Source organism: Schistocerca piceifrons, chromosome 9 (assembly GCF_021461385.2).
Source record: "Schistocerca piceifrons isolate TAMUIC-IGC-003096 chromosome 9, iqSchPice1.1, whole genome shotgun sequence".
Taxonomy (NCBI): domain Eukaryota; kingdom Metazoa; phylum Arthropoda; class Insecta; order Orthoptera; family Acrididae; genus Schistocerca; species Schistocerca piceifrons.
Genome location: NC_060146.1, coordinates 120025654 through 120039901, shown reverse-complemented (window position 1 = coordinate 120039901; position 14248 = coordinate 120025654). Strand labels below are relative to the sequence as shown.

The following is a 14248-nucleotide window of genomic DNA, read 5'->3' as shown; positions in this document are numbered from 1 at the left end:
AGAGTGTTTTGGAATAAGGAAGCCGTGGACTGATGGGTAGCTGTAGCGTAATTGTATCTCATTTCATTTCTAATCATTTTACTTAGTACCTGTGCTGTGATTTAAACGTCTGCACAACAGTGCAGTTGCCGACGGTATTATGCCGGGGCCAAGGTAGCCCCTGAGGGCCGGCAACCCATATTACACCACAGATAACGGCGTTGTCTATGTCCAAGGCGTACCAAAAGCACAATGGTAAACACCGGCTATTTACATACAAAATAATAAACATTCCGAGCACTACTTCCTGCAGGGGGAGCTCGAGCCACGGCATGCAGGAAGTATCACTACGCCAAAACCTGATCGGCTGGAGACAGCTATTTAGAGGCTAGAACCAACCCCAAAGTTCAGTACACTCTGGATGCCGACCTCGTGTACTTCGACTGCTACGACTTCGTATCGAAATTGGACTCTTACTAGTGTTTACGTTACCACGATCCTTTGTGGAAAATTAGAAGTGAACTTTTGTTTGCCTCAATTAGGAGACTTTTACTGGCATCGTTATCGTTACTTTTTCGTTTGTTGTTCAGTGAACTTACCTCAATAAAAGCTGTGTTTGTGAAAAATTGTCATTCACAACAGACGGTACAACTCTTCGCCCTCCAGCTTGCAGTCAGTATTGCTTTATTCTGTCTCGGATTTGCTCTTCCGGCAATGAGAGCTGTACGTTAACAGCGGTACACAGCAGTACTGTGACCAGATTTACTGCCGGCCGCGGTGGCCGAGCAGTTCTAGGCGCTTCAGTCCGGAACCGCGCGACTGCTACGGTCGCAGGTTCGAATCCTGTCTCGGGCATGGATGTGTGTGATGTCCTTAGGTTAGTTAGGTTTAAGTAGTTCTTAGTTCTGATGACCTCAGATGTTAAGTCCCATAGTGCTCAGAGCCATTTGAACCATTTGAACCAGATTTACTGGCAGGATTTTCGCCGACTTGCACCTCGTGTATGAATTCATTAAATATCTATCCCATAAATTCTAACTCCTATCTCCCAAATCACTTTATTCGAATGCTGAGATGATTTCTAAATCGGGCCATGGCCGCTAGTATTTGCATCCTTGATTGACTGACTAGCATTTTGTTTCCAGCGACGTGGACCTTGACGGACCATTAAACTCTAACCATCTCTGCTTCCATTCATTTCTACTCCATTACGTCTTCTAGCAATCCCAGTATTTCTGCTACGGACAAAACGGAAAAACAAAATTATTCTCAGTAATGATCCGTGGTTTACGTTCCAGTCACTTTCGTCCTCAATTTCCCTCCCAGCTGCCCCATTAACTTGTTCTCAATGTCACGGTACATTCTCCAGCAACAAGTTCGTTTTACTGCTGTACGATTTACGCAGATTTCTCTACTCGGATTTTACATCTGATTTCTCTCAGTTTCACACTTTACCTGCCGACGTAATTGTCAACAATCTTCTGCAGGATTAGAACTGCCCACACTTTATTCTTTCCAACTTTCTCTATTATCTACTCTTCAGTTCCCTGCTTTGCTGTGCATGAGACGTCCAAACTCCTTTCACAGTTCCACGGCAATGTCGGCAGTAGAAAATTGCTCCCCTCTATTTCCTTTCATAGACGTGGAATTGTTTCGTGGTTTAGAGCGTGGAAACAGCTAATTATTGTTCCTCGGACATCGCAACAAATTTACTTTCAGACTCTACGCACACGCACAGATTTCTTTAGTGAAAACCTCCCACTCGTAGTGTAGCCTGTATGAAAGTCCCTGTGCGATTAACTCTGTGAGCCGAAACCTTGCCTAACGCGGGCGACACTCTTAAAGACTGTTTTAGTGCCTCAGGGAGTTTCTCTCCACGAATTTCGTCATAATCTATTCTCGTCGAAGAGCCGACTGAATACAGACATCGCCGATTTACTTCTGAAATCTGTCCAGAGCCGTACTGAGGCATAGCTTCTGTGTACTCATGTCGCAGAAATATGGACCCTTCCTCAATGAACACAAAAGTGTAGATCGCGTTTTTATTAACTGTATTATCGGCTTCTCCTGTATTACACTATATTCAGATTTAAAACTAAAATACGTGATCGCAGCTGACGACCCACACCAGCAAACGTCGGTGACAGCAACACTCCTGTATTATAGTGCTAAATCAGAAGAAGATGGTCTAATTCGGGTGAAACCCGTAATGTTCTTCTTTCTTCTTTTCGCTAGTGTTTATGCCGCCTAGAACGGAATCTGCATTTTCATGATTTGACAAATTTAATTTTTTCTTTATTTAGCTTTGGGGCTTCCTTACGCGTTTCTCGTTAAGCCTACCTTAGAGAGGAAGTCGTTATGTGTCGTCTCTCTATGAATCGTGTAAACTCCGCTTTGTGTATCATCGTGTTTGAGCTGTTTGCGTAACGAATCCTCTAATATGGAAGTTGGGAACCAGCTCAGCACTTGCCTAAACGAGCGTGGGAAACCGCCTAAAAGCCATCCTCAGGCTGTATGGTGTACCAGACCACGGCCTTTAATCCGCCATGTTACTTAAAGCCGAGTCTGGCTGGGTAGTGCGCTGCGCGTTACGCTGTACTACTAGGTACGCCGAATCCGGTAGTAACAGTTACTCTCACGTGATATAGGCTGGTTTGTTCAATAAGTAATCAAAGAGACCGCACACTTCACCTGCAACAAAATGTCGCCCATATGTAAATACAAATCTGTATGTGTTTCATGAAACCGACAAAAAAATGGAGTAGCGGACAGTGAGCAGTCATTAGGTTATTTTCTCACGGTTCTTATGTCTTTGAGGCGCTTACTATTCTTGGGAGGATGGGGTTCGTCGACCAATTGGTGCGAATTATCGACCTATGGAGATACATCAATGTGAGGCCTTTATAATTATCCCCGTAGTATTTACTGTCTCACAATAGTAATCCTAACCTGGATTAATAACACTGTCTGACAGGTCAGAAATAGGCACGGACGGATGTGAGTATTACAATTCTTGGGTAAAAATCACCACTTTCTAAGAATAATTCGTCTGGACAGAATAAATGAACTGTCATTTGCGGAAAAAAGCCGTCGGCACTCTAAGCGGGCTAGTTCTAAATAACCTAAATTTCCACTCCCGTAGTAGGACATCACTACAGTTCCAGAGAGTAAAAACATCAAGAGTGAAACTACAAATCCCTATTAACAGTAATTAAAGTCGAGGCCACTGTATTTCATTGTAATAAACAGGGTGCTCCATTGATTGTGACTGGGCCAAATATCTCACGAAATAAGCATCAAACGAAAAAACTACAAAGAACGAAACTTGTCTAGCTTGAAGGGGGAAACCAGATGGCACTATGGTTGGCCCGCTCGATGGCGCTGCCATAGGTCAAACGGATATCAACAGGTGTTTTTTTTTTTTTTTTTAAGTGGAACCCCCATTTTTATTACATATTCGTGTAGTACGTAAAGAAATATGAATGTTTTAGTTGGACCACTTTTTTCGCTTTATGATAGATGGCACTATAATAGTCACAAATATATGGCTCACAATTTTAGACGAACAGTTGGTAACAGGTAGGTTTTTGAAACTAAAATACAGAACGTAGGTGCGTTTGAACACATTTTATTTCGGTTGTTTCAATGTGATACATGTACCTTTGTGAACTTATCATTTCTGAGAACGCATGCTATTACAGCGTGATTACCTGTAAATACCACATTAATGCAATAAATGCTCAAAATGATGTCCGTCAACCTCAATACATTTGGCAATATGTGTAACGACATTCCTCTCAACAGCGAGTGGTTCGCCTTCCGTAATGGTCGCACGTGCATTGAGAATGCGCTGGCGCATGCTGTCAGGCGTTGTCGGTGGATCACGATAGCAGATATTCTTCAACTTTCACCACAGAAAGAAATCCGGGGACGTCAGACCCGGTGAACGTGCGGGCCACCTCTCATGAAATATGCTATTCAATACTGCTTCAACCGCACGTGAGCTATGTGCCGGACATCCATCATGTTGGAAGTACATCGCCATTGTGTCATGAAGTGAAACATCTTGTAGTAACATCGGTAGAACATTACGTAGGAAATCAGCATTCATTGCACCATTTAGATTGCCATCGATAAATTGGTGGCCAATTATCCTTCCTCCCATATTGCCACACCATACATTAACCCGCCAAGGTCGCTGATGTTCCACTTGTTGCAGCCATCGTGGATTTTCGGTTGCCCAGTACTGCATATTAAGCCGGTTTACGTTACCGCTGTTGGTGAATGACGCTTCGTCGCTAAATATAACGCGTGGAAAAAATCTGTCATCATCCTGTAATTTCTCATGTGGCCAGTGGCAGAACTGTACACGACGTTCAAAGTCTTCGCCGTGGAATTCCTGGTGCATAGAAATATGGTACGGGTGCAATCGATGTTGATGTAGCTTTCTCAACACCGACGTTTTTGAGATGGTCCAACTAAAACATTCATATTTCTTTACGTGCTACACGAATACGTAATAAAAAATGGGGGTTCCGATTAAAAAAAAAAAGCTGTTGATATCCGTTTGACCTATGGCAGCACCATCTAGCGGGCCAACCATAGCGCCATCTGGTTTCCCCCTTCAAGTTAGACGAGTTTCGTTCTTTGTAGTTTTTTTTCGTTTGACGCTTATTTCGTGAGATATTTGGCCCGGTCACTATCAATGGACCAACCTGTATACAGCAAGATGCCACTTAGAATCTCTAATTAGCCTTTAAAGTCAATCGTTAAATTGAAGAATAACTGCAATGCCCTGCTTGGCGCGATAAAGTGCATTGCAAATTCACGAACAGATTGCAACAGAAGTTTCTTTTTAATTCTGTACATAATTTCAATCAGTGCTGACGAGGTTGTGGACTCTTTGAGGACTGCCCCATTCTCGCCTGGGTATCGGCCGCACACCGCTATCTGGTCCAGGCTATCAATTTTTATTAACACATGGAAAATCCACCTTCTACGGACAGTGACTGCCTCCCTCCGATGAGGGTTTATAAGCACCGACATGTAGACAAAGGGTCAGTATTGCCTTCGAACGGAAACTTTTTGATCGCCCCTTATATTCGCGTCATTTCCAGGGGCTAGGTTCTCCTTAAAAATCCTGCCTGTTTTCTACATCTACTTCAATACTTCGCAAGCCGCCAACGGTGTGTGGTACCATTAAGTGAAGCCCCCTTTCCTGTTCCACTCGCAAATGACGCGTGGGAATGGCTGTCGGTAAGCCTACGTATTGCTTCTAATTTCTCGGAATTTCTCGTCGTGGTCATTTCGTGAAATGTGTGTGAGAGAGATGAAGTATTATATTTTCCGACTCTTCCCGGGAAGTGCTCTCTCGAAATTTCCGTAGTAAACCTCTCCGTGCTACAGAATGCCTCTCTTCTAGAGTCTGCCTCTGGCGCCGTGACAAAACGCGCCGCTCTTCGTTAGATCTTCTCTATCCGTTCTGTCACTCCTACCTGGTAAGATTCTCAGATTGATGATGAATACTCAATAGCATAGTGTTCGTTTGTGACGTGTGCAGTGGTTTAAGTGACAAAGGCTGACACGAACCATAGAAGCTCACGTCATTTTTATTCTCTTTATTAATGCTGACTACTACTGTATTTTCAGCACCTCTAACAACTTGACAATGGCCCGAGGTTGAAATTTTAGTGATGGATATTGCAATATATAGTACAGTTTCTGGCGGATACGATGTTATTAAAAAATATAGCCTTGCGATTTATCACCTTACTCAGTACAGGAATGGAACATGATAGAAAATCGATAATACTGTTACGGTTTCCTCCACCATGCAGTCCACCCTGGTCTGGGGATTATACTGGAGGAATGGTCAGTATTCATGAATATTACAGGAACGCTCATGCGATGCAAAAAATACTAGTAAACGAGTGCTCTAAAATGCATACCTTAATAACTACGATTACTTATTCACATTCGAAACTAGAAGAAATCTCTTCTACTGCAATCTCTTTGCTTTCCGTAATCGGCAGGGGGTAGGGAGCTACTATGTCAAATAATATGGAAAGTAAAGAGCTTGCAGTAAAAGAGATTTGTTTCACAGAATCGAAGGTCAATAAGTACTGATAGCTATTAAGGTACGCATTTTAGAGCGCACATTTACTAGACCTGGTTTGCACCGAATGATTGTTCCTCTCATATCCCTGAGTATTCACATTCCTCGTGGTGCGGCCGTCCGGTGTGGCCGAGCGGTTCTAGGCGCTTCAGTCCGGAACCGCGCTGCTGCTGCGGCCGCAGGTTCGAATCCTGCCTCGGGCATGAATGTGTGTGATGTCCTTAGCTTAGTTAGGTTTAAGTAGTTCTAAGTCTGGGGGACTGATGACCTCAGATGTTAAGTCCCATAGTGATTAGAGCCATTTGAACTACCCTCGTGGGACATCCTGTATGTGTAGATGTAGATGCGGCCCCTGTGCGTAGCTGCTCTTTGCAGCCCGCATTGTGTGCCGTGCGGTGAATTATCTCGAACTCAGGTAGGCTGTAATTACGAAGTGCCGTCCGTATCCGGTAGGAAGAGAGCGTTGCTTTCAGCTCCCGTGCGGCGGATGTGCGAAAGTGCGGCGCCGTTCCGGCCTGGTACGGAGCGACGTTTCGTACCCCCGCGTGACGTCGTCCTCAGGCGAGATTTTACGCCGCGCCAGTTCTGCACGTCCGCGGAAATCTCGCGCGCCTGTAACCCCGCTTTGACTGGCGGTTCTGAAGCGATCTCACTGGGTGAATGGTCACATCAAGTCTCGTCACAAAAGCTAGCGCCACACTTCTTCCGCAAAATGTTTGAAATGACGACATTCACACCAGCTGTCAGCAGAACGAACGTCAGCGTTGCGTCGGTCTTCCGTTATCTTGAAGTCGATGTTAACGATCAAGTTGTAAGGCGCCCCATATTTGCAGATAAGGGTTCATTTTACTTTATTTCCAGTTTTGCTATTCCACATACGCGAAGTATGTACGGGGTAAGGGTTCCCACGCTGGCTGGCAGAGGTGGTTGGCCATCTGGCGCTTTCAGAGCCAGTGCGATGAGAAGCCGATGCAGGAATCTCTTGTGTCGTCAGCAAAGAGATAAGTAGGGAAAATACATTTATTCTGGCGCAAATCAACTAATCGTCAGCAAAGAGGTATGTAGGGAAAGTACATACATTCTGGGGCGAGTCAGGTAATTGTTATTAGCAAATATTTGCTAACAAAACTTGACATTTGCCACTCAGCCACTAGGAGTGTGTGGGACATAAATACTATCTTTCAGTAATTTTACAATGCCAGGAAACGTTGATGTTAATAAATAAATAACTTTGGCATAACCGAAAATGTACGATTTTATACGAACTGTACCGATCGTACGCTCAAGTTACAGACTGTGTTTCCATAGTCGGCAGTCGGCGATAAGATGCCTTTCGATCTAGTCATGCGGTAGACCGTACTTTCGTACCGTTAACAGTTAGCTTATAACCAGTGTGAACGAGTTCACTTTAGAGTGTTTCTTATATAAACGGGCCATAATCGCAACCTGCGTAAAATCATTTGCAATCCCGCTTCACTACATAAAACATAGACAGTATACTTGCACTTTCAGAATCCGACGGCACTGCTATGGCTCTACAAGGGGACATAAAAGTAGGAGAGCATTTCAGCACAACAAGCAGGAAGAATCCCTAAGCAGCGGCTCACTGAGTCATCTCAAGGACGGACTGGCTTAATTACCACAAAACTCGGGCGGGAAACCTTGGCCAGTTATACCGTACGATCCTTATACCACCACGTACGGACTCACCGGCCAAACGAGGACATTTCTGGAGCTTTAGTGCGAGTGGGGGCTTCTTGCAACATTACGTCACAGGTTCAAATGGCTCTGAGCACTATGGGACTCAACTGCTGGTCATCAGTCCCTTAGAACTTAGAACTACTTAAACCTAACTAACCTAAGGACATCACACACACCCATGCCCGAAGCAGGATTCGAACCTGCGACCGTAGCAGCAGCGCGGCTCCGGACTGGAGCGCCTAGAACCGCACAGCCACCGCGACCGGCTTACGTCACAGGTGGTCGCGTCCCAATGCGGTAAGCTCCTGAGTACTAATGGTAAGCTACGCTAGAAGCCGTGTAAACGACGCCAGTGGTTGGCAGAAAATAAGTGGGTCGGAGCGACAAAGCTGCAGCAATCTGCTGGAAGGGTTTTGGACCGGCAACTGCCTGCAGAACGTTGCCTGCCGTCGTGTGTGAAGACAGAGGGCCTAGTGTTTGGTATTATGGTGTGAGGTTGTCTTCCGTGATTAACGTGTTGTCGCCTTACAGTGCAGCTGAATGCGAGGGATGTGAACATTTACAGTGCAGTGTGCAGAGTACAATAGAGGAACAGTTCGGAGAGGACGACTGTCATTAAACAGCATCTGTGAGTCAATCGTTTGTGGACGGCACTGTTCCTGAAATGCACTGGCCCTCCCACAGCCCCGACCTCGTCCAAAGGGAACACCAATGGGATGACTTAGGACGTTGTCTTCGATGCAGATCCCAGAATCTAAAATCACTATCTTCTCGTTTTGGCTCTTGCGACAGAATGAGCTAGATTCCTCCATATACATCAAGACACCTCATTGAACGTGTCTCCAGCAAGCCCTCACAGAAACGGACACGAGTCACGTTAATGTCCGCTATTAAGTGTCCGGATGCTTTTTAGCAGATGATATTTACACCCTATGGTACTTTCTACACCATTGGCCCTTCCTCCCTTGTCAGTCGCGAACGGTGCGCGGGAAGAACAGCTGTTGTGAGCTCCAATCTCTGTAATTTCATCTGCATGGTGTTTTCGCGACGTGTTCGTAGGTAGAAGTGATACAGTATGGTTGAAAAGGTTGCGTTCAAATCGAAGGAAATGACAGAGGAGTCGAAACACAACTACTTTGGTGTAGGTGAGGTGCTTATAGTCTTGGAAATAAGATCTGTCCTGAGCAACAACAAGCACAGTAAATGAACACGAGCTTTCAGTTCGGAAGAGATAATGTACTGTTTACTTAAGATTGTTTAACACAGTAGAAGGTATTCAAAAAGAGTGCCACTGGATTCAAAACAGGCGTAATTTTTCGTAGAAAATTCTGGCGCACTATATCAAGTAGTCCACGCTTCAGACACAGCAAGTACCCGGCGAGAAGTACAGGGTGTACATAAAGTGCGGAAGCACCTTCAATTATTTATTGCGCAAGAACCAAACATCGTACAGATATCATACATATGTCATTTTGAAGAGAAACCCTGAAAGTTGTTTTTTATTTTCAAATATACCGCCACACCGCAGTTTGGTAATTGCCGACAGTCAGCGTTAGTCGCAAACATGGCGAGTTCAGGTGCGGAGCGAGCTTTCTGTGTGTTGGGAGTTCATGAAATGGCCTCCCCGATCACCCGATGTCATTCCGTGGGGCTCTTTCTTGTAGGGGCACATTAAAGATCTGGTGTACGTACCGCCTCTACCACGTGAAGTAGCAGAGCTCCGGGAGAGAATAGGGGAAGCGACTGCCACAGTCGACGATGCCATGCTGCGACGGGTATGGCAAGAACTTGATTAAATATATGGCATTTCAGTCTTTGATCGCTATTTTTTTATTTTGAATAACCGGTTTCAGGCTAGCTGCCCATCTCTAGATCATATATTGCAGTTACAGAATAACCTGTCAGTACAGAACTATTGGTTCGCGAACCAGTAGTTCTGTACTGACAGGTTACTCTGTGTTGATTAGAAGGAGGCCAGCTAAGAGCCTGCAACCAACCTCTCTGCGTGCTAGGCACACTGGACCTATACCGGGAGTTAAAGTCTGCGATTCGATTTCGTATGACACCAGGAGAATTCCCGTGGTTATCCCACTCATCCCGACTGCAAGTATGTACGTCAGTCTGATGATTGACATGGAGTGCTGCTATTCATGAACAGCATTCCAGGGAGTGACTTCCAACAGGATAACACTCACACACACATACCACTGTTGTAACCCAACATGGTGTACAATTGTCGACGTGTTGCCCTGGCCTGCTCGACCACCGTATCTGTCTCTAATCGAGCACATATGGGACGTCATCGGACAACAACTCCAGCATCCTACTCTGCAAATCACATTTCAGTGCCCGGCAGAGGGTTCATGGAACCACCTTCATAACTCAGTATTATTCCAATCTAGTATAGTGCGCTCAAAGAACGAACACCTATACCCTTCCGTACGAACTCTGACATCCTTTATTTTATCTTCAACATTTCACGGCCCTGTCAGCAACTGTATAAATATTAATTTTAATTTTAAAACCCAACAGCCTCAGTTGCAAAGTTCACCCTGATTTACTTAGGTTTCAGTCGGGATAACCCAACCTTCTTCAGAATAAAAGTATCTACCGATTGTCAATAGTGGACATCGTCAAGCCAAAACTACAAATCCATAAATTATTATCATCATACTGTAAAACTCATCTGAAACTGCTTCGGTCCCACTTCACAATTGTGATGAGGCAGCCACGAGTGCTGTACTGGAACGTTATCCCGACTGAAACCTAGGTAAATCTAGGTAAACTTTGTACTGAGGCTGTTGGTTTTTAAAATTAAAATTAACCTTATTTTATCAGCTTGGTGTGGCAACGGCCTTGCCGCAGTGGATACACCGGTTCCCGTGAGATCACCGAAGTTAAGCGCTGTCGGGCGTGGCCAGCACTTGGATGGGTGACCATCCAGCCACCTTTCGCTGTCGCCATTTTTCGGGGTGCACTCAGCCTCGTGATGCCAATTGAGGAGCTACTCGACCGAGTAGTAGCGGCTCCGGTCAAAGAAAACCATCATTGCGACCGGGAGAGCGGAGTGCTGACCACACTCCCCTCATATCCGCTTCCTCAGCTGAGGATGATACGGCGGTCGGATGGTCCCGATGGGCCACTTGTGGCCTGAAGACGGAGTGCTTTATCATCTTGGTCGTTTCGTCCTATATAGGTCGGCGTCAACAAAATATTTTCACATTCAGAGGAGAAACACGGTGATAGAAATTTCGTGAGAAGATTCCTCCGCAACGAAAAACACCTTTTTTTAAATGATATCCATCCCAAATCCTGTATCATTTCAGTGACTTTCCCGTATTTCGCGATAATACAAAACGTCCAGCCCTTCTTCGAACTTTTTCTTTGTACTCTGTCAATCCCATCTGGTAAGGATCCCACACCGCGCAGCAGTATTCTAAAAGAGGGCGGACAAGCGTAGTCTCCATAGTAGATCTGTTACATTTCGTAAGTGTCCTGACGATAAAACGCAGTCTATGGTTAGCCTTCCGCACAACATTTTCTGCGTGTTCCTTCCAGTTTAAGTTGTTCGTAATTGTAATTCCTAGGTACTTAGTTGAATTTATGGCATTTGGATTTGACAGATTTATAGTGTAACCGAAGTTTAACGGATTGCTTTTAGCACTCATGTGGGTGACCTCACACTTTTTGTTATTTAAGGTCAAATGCCAATTTTCGCACCATACCTTTATTAAATTTGACCCCTCACAAGATGTTTGTGGACGGTCTCTCGGGGTATGTGATATCCAGTAAGGGCGGTCATGACCGTGCTTCTGGAGACTCTAGGTCCCGCATCGCCACGATAGGGGGTCCCAGGCTGTCCTGCGCAGGCAGAGTGTGCAGACTCACCTTGTCTGGAAGGGCGCCTCTAGTCTGGCTGTGTCCGCTGGTGGCAGCTCCTGCTCCTCCTGTTGACCCTCTCCGCGACCGACCTGGATCACGTCTGGGCGCCCGATTCGCCTCGCCCCCCTTATATACACGGCGGCTACTGCAGGCGCGGGGGAGTGGCAGGCCAGGGAGAGAGAGAGAGAGAGAAAGAGAGAGGAGGCCCGTCACGCGACGGCAAAAGAGCGGAGAAACGTGGGGGGAGGGGGAGGGGGAGGGGAAGGGCAGGAGGAGATGCAGTTCTGCAGGCGGCGGCAAGAAGCCGCGGCCACAGCAGGGCGTAGCGGGCCAGAGCACGGCTGAGCAGGGCTGAGCACTTTCGCTCCGGATGGCAGGCGGCGGCCGCTGCATCGTCCGCGGACCGGTCGGTCAGCAGCGGAGAGCCGCCGCCCATCGGGGTCGCCTGGGACCGCGGTGGCTCACGAGCGCAGCGGCGCGGTCTGGTCCAACATCACTTTTTTTTTCTCAGAACATATTTATTCTCGAGAGTCGTACTTTGGTAACAATATACACTACTGCCCATTAAAATTGCTACACCAAGAAGAAATGCAGATGATAAACGAATATTCATTGGACAAATACTAGAACTGACATGTGATTACATTTAACACAAATTGGGTGCATAGATCCAGAGAAATCAGTACCCACAACAACCACCTCTGGCCGTAATAACGGCCTTGATACGCCTGGGCATTGAGTCAAACAGAGCTTGGATGGCGTGTACAGGTACAGCTGCCCATGCAGCTTCAACACGATACCACAGTTTATCAAGAGTAGTGACTGGCGTATTGTGACGAGCCAGTTGCTCGGCCACCATTGACCAGACGTTTTCAATTGGTGAGAGATCTAGCCAGGGCAGCAGTCGAACATTTTCTGTATGCAAAGAGGCCCGTACACGACCTGCAACATGCGGTCGTGCACTATCCTGCTGGAATGTAGGGTTTCGCAGGGATCGAATGAACGGTAGAGCCACGGGTCGTAACACATCTGAAATGTAGCGAACAAGAGGTAACAGAGACGTGTAACCAATGGCACCCCATACCATCACGCAGGGTGATACACCAGTATGGCGATGACGAATACACGCTTCCAATGTGCGATCACCGCGATGTCGCCAAACACGGATGCAACCATCACGATGCTGTAAACAAAACCTGGATTCATACGAAAAAATGACGTTTTGCCATTCGTGCACCCAGGTTCGTCATTGAGTACACCATCGCAGGCTCTCCTGTCGGTGATGCAGCGTCAAGGGTAACCGCAGTCACGGTATCCGATCTGATAGTCCACGCTGCTGCAAACGTCGTCGAACTGTTCGTGCCTATGGTTGTCGTCTTGCAAACGTCCCCATATGTTGACTCAGGGATCGAGACGTGGCTGCACGCTCCGTTACAGCCATGCGGATAAGATGCCTCTCATCTCGACTGGTAGTGATACGAGGCCGTTGGGCTCCAGCACGGCGTTCCGTATTACCCTCCTGAACCCACCGATTCCATATTCTGCTAACAGTCATTGGATCTCGACCAACGTGAGCAGAAATGTCGCGATACGATGAACCACAATCGCGATAGTCTACAATCCGACCTTTATCAAAGTCGGAAACGTGATGGTAGCATTTCCCCTCCTTACACGAGGCATCACAACAATGTTTCACTAGGCATCGCCGGTCAACTGCTGTTTGTGTATGAGAAGTCGGTTGGAAACTTCCCTCCTGTCAGCACGTTGTAGGTGTCGCCACCGGCGCCAGCCTAGTGTGAATGCCCTGAAAAGCTGATCATTTGCATATCACAGCATCTTCCTCTTGTCGGTTAAATTTCGCGTTTGTAGCAGTCATCTTCGTGGTGTATCAATTTTAATGGCCAGTAGTGTACATCAACATGTCTTGTCCATCTCCTATTTTTCTAGGCCGTACGTCAATGTCATGGAAGAGCGTGTATTCCCTGCTGGTAAAACCTCTTGTCCTGTAGGCGTAGCCATGTTTTCACTGCATGACTGACACTCTCGTCATCTTCAAAGTGTGTGTCCCGTAGACAATGTTTAAGCGGCCCAAAGATATTTGTGCCAGGTCTTAACTGTAGGGTGGATGAGGCAATGATGTTCAACCCAATTTAGCGATGTATTCCCGCGTTCTCAGACTTGTGTGTGGGCGTGAATTATCGTGTTGGAGCAAGATTTCTGCTGGATCCTTGTCCGATCGAACACTTCGGAAATGGCTCTTGAGTTTATTCAGAGTCTTCACGCATGCCTCTGAATTGATGATTGACCCCTTTGGCATCACATCCACGAGAATGACGCAATCACAATCCCAGGAGATTCTCACCAAGGCCTTTTGCGGCAGAAGGAGTTGTCTTGAATTTCTTCGTTTATCGTGAATGAGGACTGCGTTTTTGTTTCCGGCGCGAAGTGGTGCACCCAGCTTTCATTCCCCGTAAGGATCTGTGACAAAAAGGTCTCTCCGTCTCAAAACGTTCCAACAACTCAGATCTTGTGGTCCGCTGTGAGCATTCGTAGAACCCAGCGTCAGCATCT

The 14248-nt window shown here is 46.4% G+C and overlaps 1 protein-coding gene across 1 annotated transcript in view; it reads right to left on the bottom strand.

The window, feature by feature from the left end:
- The window catches only part of LOC124716996 (putative uncharacterized protein DDB_G0271606), a 45306-nt gene extending 33541 nt beyond the window's left edge, over nucleotides 1-11765 (bottom strand). The window contains exon 1 of the mRNA XM_047243621.1: nucleotides 11684-11765. The gene's annotated coding sequence lies outside the window, so the exon portion shown is untranslated. The remainder of the gene's footprint in view (nucleotides 1-11683) is intronic.
- Nucleotides 11766-14248: the final 2483 nt, after the last annotated feature.